Source organism: Varanus komodoensis, unplaced genomic scaffold (assembly GCF_004798865.1).
Source record: "Varanus komodoensis strain SLA01 unplaced genomic scaffold, ASM479886v1 scaffold106, whole genome shotgun sequence".
Taxonomy (NCBI): Eukaryota; Metazoa; Chordata; class Lepidosauria; order Squamata; family Varanidae; genus Varanus; species Varanus komodoensis.
The window spans coordinates 1,099,159-1,110,034 of NW_025335301.1; the positions used below are offsets into that span (position 1 = coordinate 1,099,159).

Here is a 10,876-nt window from a genome sequence, read left to right on the forward strand (position 1 = left end):
CCGCCCTTTTGTTCATTCAGTCTACCATAGGTTGACAACGCTGCCAGTCAGGCCCATCCTCCCTTCCGGCCCGCCTCTATAAAGCGGCGATTGGGCAAGGGGGACGTCTGTTCAGGCGAGAGACCAATGGGTGCCCCGGGGAGTATGTGAGTAGAAGGAGGTGAAGGGGCGCGCGGCTGCAGGCCCGGTATCGGTGGCAGGGCTCGAAAAAACGGGCGGCGGCGACGGCAGAGGCTGTGGAGATTGGTGGTGCTGAGGCAGGAGCGACAGCGGGGGCAGCAGAAGCAGAAACAGCGAGGGCGAGCAGGCGGGAGCGGAACCGGAAATAGAAGCCCAGCGGAGGAAGGGGAGGGGCGGGGGCAGCCGGGGAAGAAGAAGAAGAGGCGGCGGTGGCGGCAACGGCGCGCGCGCCTGCCTGGATCCCGTTCGCGAGGAGGCGGCGGCGGAGGAGGATGTGGCGCGCGGAAGGGAAATGGCCGCCGAAAACAAGCCGGAAGGTGAGCCGAAGACACGGGGGTGCCCGGGAAGCCGCGGCAGGGGACGCGCGAGCTGCGGAGGGGTGGGCTGAGGGGCACGCGGGAGCGCGCAGGCGCGCGCCCCCTGGACTTGCCAGCCTGCCCGGCCCGCGCCCTCCGACGTTCCTCTGCCGCCGGTGGGGGTTCTCTGGGCCTGAAAGTTTAGAGGACCCGGCCGCGAGGGAGGGGCGGAGGGCTCCTCCTGGGGGCGGGGCGGGGCCGGCCTGGCCGGGGGCGCTTCCGTCCCCCTCGCGGGCACATGGCGGGCGGGGGAGGATGCGAGTGGGCGGGAAGCCCCTCCCCCCGCCGCCGCCGCCGCCCCCCCCTCGCTCGTCCAGCCAGCCGAGGGAGGCCGAGCGCGGGAGACGCTCTTCCCGGGCCCGCCGCGGTGGGGGCGAGAGGGGCGTGTGCGCGCGTGTGAGGATTCCTGCGCGCACATGCACGCGTCGAGCCTTTCGGGAAAGTGAAGGCCCCGAGTCAAACTTCGGGGAGGCGAGCCTTCAGGCAGCTTTCCCCAGCCCCGGGCTCCCAGACGGTTTGCCTTGCAGCCCCCACCAGCCCCAACCAGCATGGCTGTTGGTTGCGGAATCGGGGACCGTAGTCTCCGGTGTCGTCGTGGACCGCTGCTCCCATGCGCCCCAGCCAGCGTGGCTGCTGGCTATAGATGCTGGGGCGGTTGATCCAAATGCCTTGCAGGACGCTAGCGGGGGAAGGCAGCCGGGCAGGCAATCAGCGGGGCTGCCCGGCTGCAACGTTGTGCGAGGGGCCTGAGTCCCATGTGCCGGGGGTGGGGTAGCCGTGTGGCAGCTGTGTCTGATCCCTGTGCCGTTGGCAAACTTGATCACCAAAGACATGAATATCTTTCCAAGGACAGGCAAAAGGCAGTTGTTTCCATCCACATCCGGGATCGTTCGCTCTGGTATGCCAAGTAACGAAGCAGCTTAGCCACCTGTTCTCCTTGGCACAGGGATGGCCTGTGAAAGTCACTACGGAGTACTGAGGAAAGCATGATTCTCCCAATTTGGGCCAGGAAACGGTTATTGGCCTTTCCCTAGCATTAAAAGGAGCTACATAATATAGGCTTTGTATCTTTTTGTGCAGAGGAATTATTGGCCACAGCTGAAGTTGCTATGGGCTAATACAGGCAAGAATGGGGATTTAAGTGTCAGCTCAGGAGATCTATGTCTGATGCAGACAAGGGCATGGAGACCTTTGGCTGTGAAGAGGTGGTGGGACAGGCCTCTGTACTGAAGGCAGTCTAGGTGAGCCTCAGCGTGTGTTGCTTTTACATGGTGTTAAAGTGAAGGAGTACTGTGTCCTGATTCTTCCAGTGCTTGGAAAATGAGGCATGCTTGTGTCAGATGTATCTCAGAAAGTAATAAGATGGGGACTGGGAGAAGGTAGATGCAGCAACCTTTCTGGAGGAGAATCTGGTTTGCTGTATTTTTTGGCAATAGAGCAACAAGGCCTGGAAACATAAAGCAAAAAACATTGCTGCTTTTTTGCTAGCATGGGTACAGTGAGGCGCTATGTCACGCGTAGAATTGCTCGTTTCTTGGTCCTAGAGGTGGGCTCTGCTCTTGCAGACAATGAGTATGGGGATACACAGAGGGAGGCTGTCTCGTGGTAGCAAAAGTGTGCTGTCCTGTGCATCCAAGGGCACATCCAGCACCTTGTAAAAGATAGGGCAAAGATTTGGCATCTGAGAATAGGCAGGAGTGAAGGACTGTTTGCGTGGAAAGGGAACCTCTCATTTCTTGGCATTGAAGACTGTTGCTGTTCAGGAAAAAGGTATGGTGCTGCTGCTTGGAAGTGCAGTTGGAGGTTACAGCAGTGCTGCGCATGTGGGTGTATAGCACACACAGGTAGAGAGACAGCAGTATCTACAGAAGAATGTGCAAGTGGAATTTAAATGTGCTCATGGTTTGCTTTCAAGCCCCACTGTGTGCTTCTTGGCGCATCTTTGGATAAAGATAGTGTTTTGTGGAGATACCAGTGGGTGGGCCTCCTTCCCTGTATGGAGAAGGGAATATATTTGGCATTTATCCCCACTGGATGCTTGGGCTCATAATTGGTCTATATATATCCACTTTCTCATCACACTTCTGCATGTCCTTTTGTTTTGTCCTCTGCTTACATTTTGTGGATAGACTGTCGGCCTAGTGGGGCAGGGAATGGCTGCTGCTTCTGTTTCATGATGCAAAACAATGAAGAGGCGACAGATATTTTATTGGGTTGCTTGGCGGTGTTTCCACTCCATCCATGCTTGTTGGCACCTCTTTGCACTGCTGTGTGTACTCCAGTCACTGGTGCAGTGTGGACCAACTGCTGTTAAGCCATAGCAGTCTTAATCTACCTGCCTCACCTGTCAGTGAATGGTTGGTGACATCCATTTGTGTTGTTATTGGGGAGGGATGGACAGCTATATTTACAGAGTAAATATAGTAACAGTTGGGGAATATGCACCCAACTGTACAAGGGTTTCATAGGGAGAAGTGATAACTGTTTTCAGTCATAGCTGAGATCATAATGGGGCTTGCTGTTGTCTACTATGGAGAGGCATTAGCTCAGTAGTAAAGCATGTGCTTTGCATGCAGAAATTCCTACACTGAGTTGCTTTCATCTTCAGTTAAGGGATGTCAAGTATCAGGAAAATATTTCTCTCTGCTGCACTGCCAGTCAGAGTAGTCAGTTCTGTGTAAGATGGACTCATGGACTGTCATTTGATAGAGATGTCTAATGTGGGAATAAATATTAATCATTGCAACCTGCTATGTGATGGTAGCAGATTTCTGTTTTCCATACAATTCAGGAATAGGCTGTCCAAAAGAGAACATTTATTCATTTATTTATTCAAGTCAATTTTATTTATTCAGCTTACATGCCTCCCCACTAGCCATGGACTCTCCAGATTAGGAGATTCAGTTTTTCAAGTTTCTCTGTCTTGAGTTGTTAAGGCAGGTTATTTCAGAAGAGTCACTTACTGAGGTAGGAGGAGGTGGGAGATCATCCACTTGTTCAAAAGCTTTTTTCTATAGTACGGTACACTACTTTGCCCTTCTGCTGCAGTATCTTCCATCTTCTTTTAAGTTGAATGTGTGCTTATTAATTGTACAGATCAGGGGATCTATTTTAATGAATGAAATATGAGTATATATACTTGCATCTCTGAACCTTCATCAGATGGATCACTCCACCCTTGTACATGTTGCGTATGGTTTTGTGGATCCGTTTTCTTACTTCAGTTCATCTAGCCTTCCCTAACATGGTGCTCTTCAGACGTTCTGGAGTACAATTCCTAGCATTCCTGACCACTGACTATGCTTAAAGGGGAGCTAATGGGAGTTGAAGTACAAAATACCTGGAGGGCACTTGGTTTGGGAAGACTGTCTTGTCTATGCATGATGATATATCTTTGTAGTGTTTTTAAGCTGCTTTAGGCTTTAATTGATTTAATGCCAAAAAATATATTGAATGCCCTGTAGCTAGAACTTTTTCCTCTGTGTGTGGGGGGGGGGGGGGGGAGGGAGAGAATGAGAGAGAGATGGTTTAAACTGAAACTTTTCTCTCAGAAATAAAATGTGGATGGCTGTAGTCTAATATTTGAAATAGACCATGTTTTAAGGTGAGGATGGAATTAACATGGTCTGTATGTAGAATGTGAAAAGATGAGCATCTTCAGTATTGACCATCTTAAGGGTATGCATTTTATTTTAATTTTTTTTCAATTCTGTACAGAGAACTTATTCAATACTGAAGAAAGTATTGAATATTATAAAGCAAAGTGAGTATGTATTTAAAATTTTGTACTGCGAGAATGAAATCATGTCATTCTTGAAATAATGGTGATTGGATAGTTAATATATGATAAATTACGCCATTTTATGCAAGAGCAAAGGATACTTTTTAGAGCAGTGTGTTTTATAGAAAATCAAATCTTGTTGGGTGTTTGATTTCCACATGATGTGAAATAGTTTTGAGGAGAGTTCAGATTTTCTTGGAATTGATGCATAAGACAATTGAATAATTAATATATCAAGAATAGAAAAGATAAAGCTGGAACTTACTGGTGAAAGTTGCTAGAAGAGAATTCAGTTTTGTAAATTAGAAGATAAAGTTTTTATTGCATAGCCACAAGGGGGTAGTGATGTACTATTGAAGATAACTTGTAGATGAATTATTGACTGATCCATTAAAAACATTTTAAATAAACATGTCCAGACAGTAAGTTTGAAACTTCCCTTAATCAGATCTTTAGAAGATTTCGTAAGTAGACATTTAAAAGGGTTAAACTTTTGGTCTTGGTTCAGGTAGTGCAGTGGTTGACAGTCCACACAGGCAGACAAAGGCTTCAGTTGAAAATGAAGTTTTTATTTTGCATTTTTCAATTTCAAACTTCAGAAATACAAAGATCAAGTGAAAAATACACTATTAAAAGTAAGGGTTAAATACTAAGCCCTCAAATAGTAACTTCCCTACCAAACGTAAGTGTTTTCTTTCCTTGTTTTTCATTCATTTGTGGAACTTGGTCAGAAACATTATACCACATGGCATGCGCCACATTGGTGAAGAACTAGCCAGACAGAAACAACTTAATTTCTAGATGTTGTCATTGGGGTTTTAGGCACTAGTATCAAAGCAAGATTGAAAAGAGATTGAAGGCAAAAGAAGGGGACGGCAGAGGTTGAGGTGGCTAGATGGGGTCACTGGGGTGGTGGGTGTGGGTTTGGGTGGACTCCTGGGGATGGTGGAGGACAGGAGAGCCGGGAGGAATGTTGTTCATGGGGTTGTGAAGGGTTGAGCATGACTTGGCAACTAAACCTTTTTGTTTCAACGATATTTTAGTAACTTTTAATATTAGTTTATATGCAGCCAGGATGGATCTGGATTTTATCTGTATTATGTTTTATTTATGTAAGCTGTCCCGAGGCTATGCGATGGGACGGCATACAGATGCTCTAAATAAATAATAAACAACAATCAAAGCAAGTGTGAGCCCTGCACAAAATACTGCTTTGCTAGACACCTGGGTGAATGGGGACTTGGGGCAGGAGGTCTTGTGCTTTTCTTTCCATTCGCGCATGCATTGGGAATGGGGGAGTAAAAAGACATGAGGCATCTTTCATCTGAGGAAATACTAAAGCAAGGGGGATATGGTGTTTATGTGTTTTTACCTTGATTGGAAGGGTTAGGAATAGTGCTTAGTAATAACCAATATACAAATGCAGCATTTTTAAGAAGAGATACTTTAAAGAATGCTATTTAAAACTTTGGTGTTTTAAAAATCCTCATCTGCAATTGTATGTATTAAGCTTAAATGTGTTGTAGTACATAGGACTCTGATAGTTTTTTCTGAAAATCACTTACCTGAGTTCTTGAATGCATTACTGCTTTATGACTGTGGTCTTTGATGTATAAAAGTTTCAGGACTTGTAAATCATAACAGTAACACTGATATGAATTGGGGAAATGGCTAACATGGGAGAGTAAATAGAGGGCGGTGTGCTGGCGTTTCCTTTTCAGCTTTTAAATGGATGTGCAGTAGCATTTCCTCCACCTTAAAGGTCATATTGATGCACTGCTTTGGTATAGAAGTTCCATAAGGTGAATGGATTTCATGTGGGCTAATAGTTATAAACCATAAAATTGCTTGAATTATGTTTTAAACTTCATTCTTGCAAAATGTTCAGTGAGAATAGTTCTTTTGGGGCTTCAACAGCTGTTAATATGTTCAGATGATTAACCTGCAAGGTCACTTGTTCATGAAATTTAGTTCTACAGAAAACACACTGTCCGCCTTAGCTTGCATCCAGTTTAAAAAGTGTTCATACAGCCTTGCCTTGCTATATGATGGTAAATATTACATATTGGTCAGTGGAAATGTGCTTATGTGTTGCTCTTCCCCAGATTCCCTTTTGAGGACATCTTGGTGGTAGTTGTAAAATGTGTGTAGGAGGTTGGTAGTAAAATTTTTAAATAAAAGGAAAAGGTATGGGAATAAGATAAATAAAAGGAAAAGGATGTTACATTCCTGAGAATTCTCTGGGCTTGCCATATACCAAGCTGCTTATTTTTTTTCTGCAAGAATGTGTTATCTTGCTAGTTTGTGATATCATTCTATGTTCAAGTGAAACCAAGCTTCTTACATAATTTTAAAATGGGTTACAGTGTCCTTAGAGAAGCTCAGATTGTTCCAGACAACTCAACAATCATTTTTTCCTCACACTTAGTAAATATTTATTGTAATTTTACTGAGCTGACCTTGTGTGTTCTGACTGTTCTCTCTTTTCCTGGAGAAAAATGGCAAAATAACCATTGCCTAATCACATTATACTTAACCTCTGTCAAAAGTGTAAAGGGAGCCATTTCTCTCCTTTAATGATTGTACAAAGATAAGTATTTCACTAGTGGTTTATAATTGGAGATGCTGTTCCAGTTAACTTATAAAACTTAATGTTTAATAATCTCTGGACTTAACTGTGTGTGAAATCAAGTGGGCTGACCATCTACAGGACTGAAATTCTGACAATATATTGTGAACCATTGCTTGCATGGCAAAGACATCATGGAAGAGCGATATGACTTAGCAAAGGCCCCCCTTCAGTGTTAGAGGACAGTTCTGTCTATTGGACCTATGTGCTTTTCCACAGTAGGTGTGACTATTGAGGTGCAATGTGTTTAGACTTGCAGAAGTTACTGGCAGTCAGCAGTTACAATCCCCCCCTCCAGTTTTGCTTCCTATTCCATCATGTCTACATACTGGAACGTGTTCAAGGAGTTAAGTACCCATTAACTGGAGTCTTCAGATCATGATCTGGCTTTGAAGAAACTAGAAAAATATATGTGTACAGTATGTTTATCTTTATATATTTATGTAATCTGTGCTTGTTGTATTGAGACATCCAGTAGAGCCTACTTACCCCTCTTGGCTTGGGTCTCAAGCTGACCATACCTCCTGCTGATGTTAGAAATTGCTGTGCTAGCAAAAGAAAGCAGAGGCAGCATTAGTGTGGGTTTACGTGTGCCACATTATCATGCTTTTAGTATGATTCTGTGGTAGGAGCTCAGAAAGGTGAGATGCATCCTAGAAGTCAGCTCAATTTTGCCTCAACAGCAAGGATAGTAACTGGTAGTTGGAAGACATTTTTCTTGAAAAATGGCTTTAGGAATATTCTTGCTGCACAGGGGTCCTGCCAACACAACCTCTAATAATCGCATGGGTTTCTGATGTATTGGACTGCATCTCACAGAATTCCTAGTCGGCATGGGGCAGACTATCCTAACAGGACTGTGAGCATCTCAGTGCTGTTTCTGCTCAGGTCAATACATGGCGTGGCCTGATTTAATACAGAGGTTATTCTGGGTGGTATTGTCCTACTTGTGTCCCAGAGTGTTATCAAAAAAGAATCAAGAAGAGGTTGTTGGCTTCATCAGAGTAGGTAATTTATATTTAAAACAACTTTCAAGTTGTTGGCCGCCTTTTTGGAGCCAAAACCCACACTTGGGGTTTGAAGTATTTGCAGTTTGGGTTCTCAAGGCATAGAAAAAGGATGTGTTGTGTGTGTTTGGCACAGTGAAAAGATAATTGTGAGTAGAAAGTTGTGCTAGAGGGAGTGTTAAGATCAGTGATTCCCCTGGGTACAGTGGAAAGATCCAGAAGGGTGGTGATTGGTTGCTTTAAATTTCACACTAGAGCAGTAGACCTAATACAAAGAAAGAGGCATGGGGGCACATTAAACTATAAAATTATAGTTGCTAGTTGTGCTTAAAATACAGCTTAACTTGACTGGCTACTGGTGAAGTATGTTGCTCAAAGTAGACATGTTGTGATCTGTTTTTTAAAAAATAGAAAGTTACATGCATACATATATATTAAATTCTCTCTGCTTGCTGTATTTCCTCCCCCCCCCCCCATCACCTTTATAGTGTGAACAGGTGTCTGAAGCTCTTGTTCATGTTGGAATTTGGGCCTTGAAGGGAATTTCTTGTCTGGTTTGATTCTTGAGCTTGTAAAATGTAGCACATGGCTGCCGTTGTTGAGGAGCAGCCGAATTCTAGTTTTATTGACCAACTGTAGGCTGAGGGCAGCAAATCATCACCAGATAGTTCTCTGCTGTGGATTTTAATGTTAGTCTATACAGCTTACCTTACTCCCCATAGGATTTTCTTGGAAGCCTTAGCTACCCTGGAGGTTTTCATAGATGAGTGGAGTGGGAATGTAGCAAAACCTTGCTAGCATGCAAACCTTTGGGAATTTGTGTAAGAGAGGACTGTTGAAGAAAGAGGTTGATCTTAAAAATGTTGTGCTCTCTAGTAAAATAGCAAATCTTCAACCCCTTCAGAAATACCATTTATGTCTTACTTATTTTTCACAGATTGCATCTTTTAGAAGTGGCATAGATGGAGCATTAGGTGTATTTTGAAGTGCTACAGAGTTAAAGATCCTGGATAAGTTACGGTGGAGACTTGGATTGGTTTTCTTTTCCTCGCTTTTTTGTTATTCCATTATTTCAGTTCTTGTTTTAATCATAGAAACAGAAAAAAGCAAATCAGAAGGGGTCTCCTAGACCATCTAGTCTGATCCCTGGATCCAGATGGCTCCGCTCATGTAATCCCCAACATGTGGTTGTCCAGTCTTCCCTTGAACACCCTCACTGATGGGGCCTCCACCACCTCATTCCCATTCCATATCCTAGGGGTCCAACCATCAGGAAATACTTCCTGATGTCCAATCTGAAGCCTGGTTCCTTGAGCTTTGCCCCATTGGAATGGATCCTTTCCTCCAGCACAGAGGTGAACAGGTGATGCCCCTCTTCCACATGACACCCCCTCACAAGTTGCTCAAAGATCCCCTCGGAATCTCCTCTTCTCCAGACTGAAAAGACCCAGTTCCCTCAATCTCTCCTCATACATCATCCCTCCCAACCCAACTCCATTTTTGTGACTCTGCGCTGAACCGACTCTAGTCTAGCTATGTGTGTCTATAAGGTGGAGCCTAGAACTGGATGCAGCACCTCAGTCGTGGGTGCACCAGAGTAGTGTAGAGCAGTATCAGCACTTTCCTTGATCTGGAAGCCACGCTTCTGACCATACATCCAAGGGTGGCATTTGCCTTCTGAATCACACTGCTAGCTGATGTTCAGCTTGCTGTCAGCAAGTTAATCTGGAAAAGTTAGGGTGTTGTGCAGTTTAGATCATTCTCTCTTGATTCCACCTGGCCTTAGCAAGGATATGCAAGTTAAACTTGTGTCTAAGTTATTTCAGGGAACATCTTCTTTGCACCAGTTTCCTAGGTTAGTACAGGGAAGTCTTGTCACTTGCGGGAGTAGCATGGGAACAGGCTGCCTTTCTGGTGGTTCCTGACGAGCATAGTGATTTCTATTCCCTGGTATGTTAGACCCCAATGCTGGTATGTTTTTGGCATTTCTTGAACATACTTTTTTTATTTTGGCCTTCCCCCAGCCAAGAGCTATCTTTGAAACAGAATCTAATATTACGTATGCCAACTGTATTGTCTTATGATAGTTTGTAAACTCCTTTTGCGATATGTAGATGAGAAGCACTTTAGAAATATTGCTAATAACGTTTGATTCCAGATCCTCTCTGTTGGTGAACATACTCGTAAATGTTGTGTTCTAGAAGTCCTGTCAGGGATGGCTGGGAATGGAAGTAATGTAACCAAGATGGTAATGCCTGAAATTCAGAGTTGGCAGGAAGCAGGCAGCACCCTGTTCTATCCATGTCAGAGGTCAGTATTCCAAGTCCTTTATGTGTCATATTGTACAGCTATTTGGGGTACTGTTTACAGATTACAATTCCTCATCTTAAAAATGGTAACCTTTGCATAGAGCCACCGATATGGGGCAAGGGTAATATACAGGTAAGATATAAAAGAAGTTTATAAAAATGTACAAAGAGTAGAGAAAGAAGAAATATTCTATTCTTTTCTCATAATCTTAGAATTTGAAGTCATCCAGTGAGACAATTTGGCAGTTGATTCAGAATGGCTTTAAGAATGTACTTTTTCATGCAAAGGGAAGAATTGTGAAATTCACTGCTCCGTCCTGTGGTGATGGTCGCGAACTGAGATTACGCTCCAGATTTGTTTAAAACTCTAATAGTGAAGTCCTCATTAGTGAATATTTGAAGTGAAATTCTGAATACCTTTTTTTCTGAGAAGTTTTCTGATGCACTAAATCAGCTTTAGGCTTCAGGCTTAAATTGAAGAAAGTAGGGAAATGCACTAGGCCACTCAAGTATGACCTAAATCATATCCCCGATGAATATGCAGTAGAGGTGACAACTAGATTTAAGGAGTTAGATCTGATAGACAGAGTGCCTGAAGAACTATGGATGGAGGT

The 10,876-nt window shown here is 44.1% G+C and overlaps 1 long non-coding RNA gene across 1 annotated transcript; it reads left to right on the forward strand.

Moving 5' to 3' along the window:
* The first annotated feature begins 361 nt into the window (after positions 1–361).
* Positions 362–9,855, forward strand: LOC123017972. The gene is made up of 3 exons (XR_006413705.1): positions 362–497; positions 5,119–5,123; positions 9,845–9,855. It is a non-coding gene; the product is annotated as an uncharacterized LOC123017972 (long non-coding RNA).
* Positions 9,856–10,876: the final 1,021 nt, after the last annotated feature.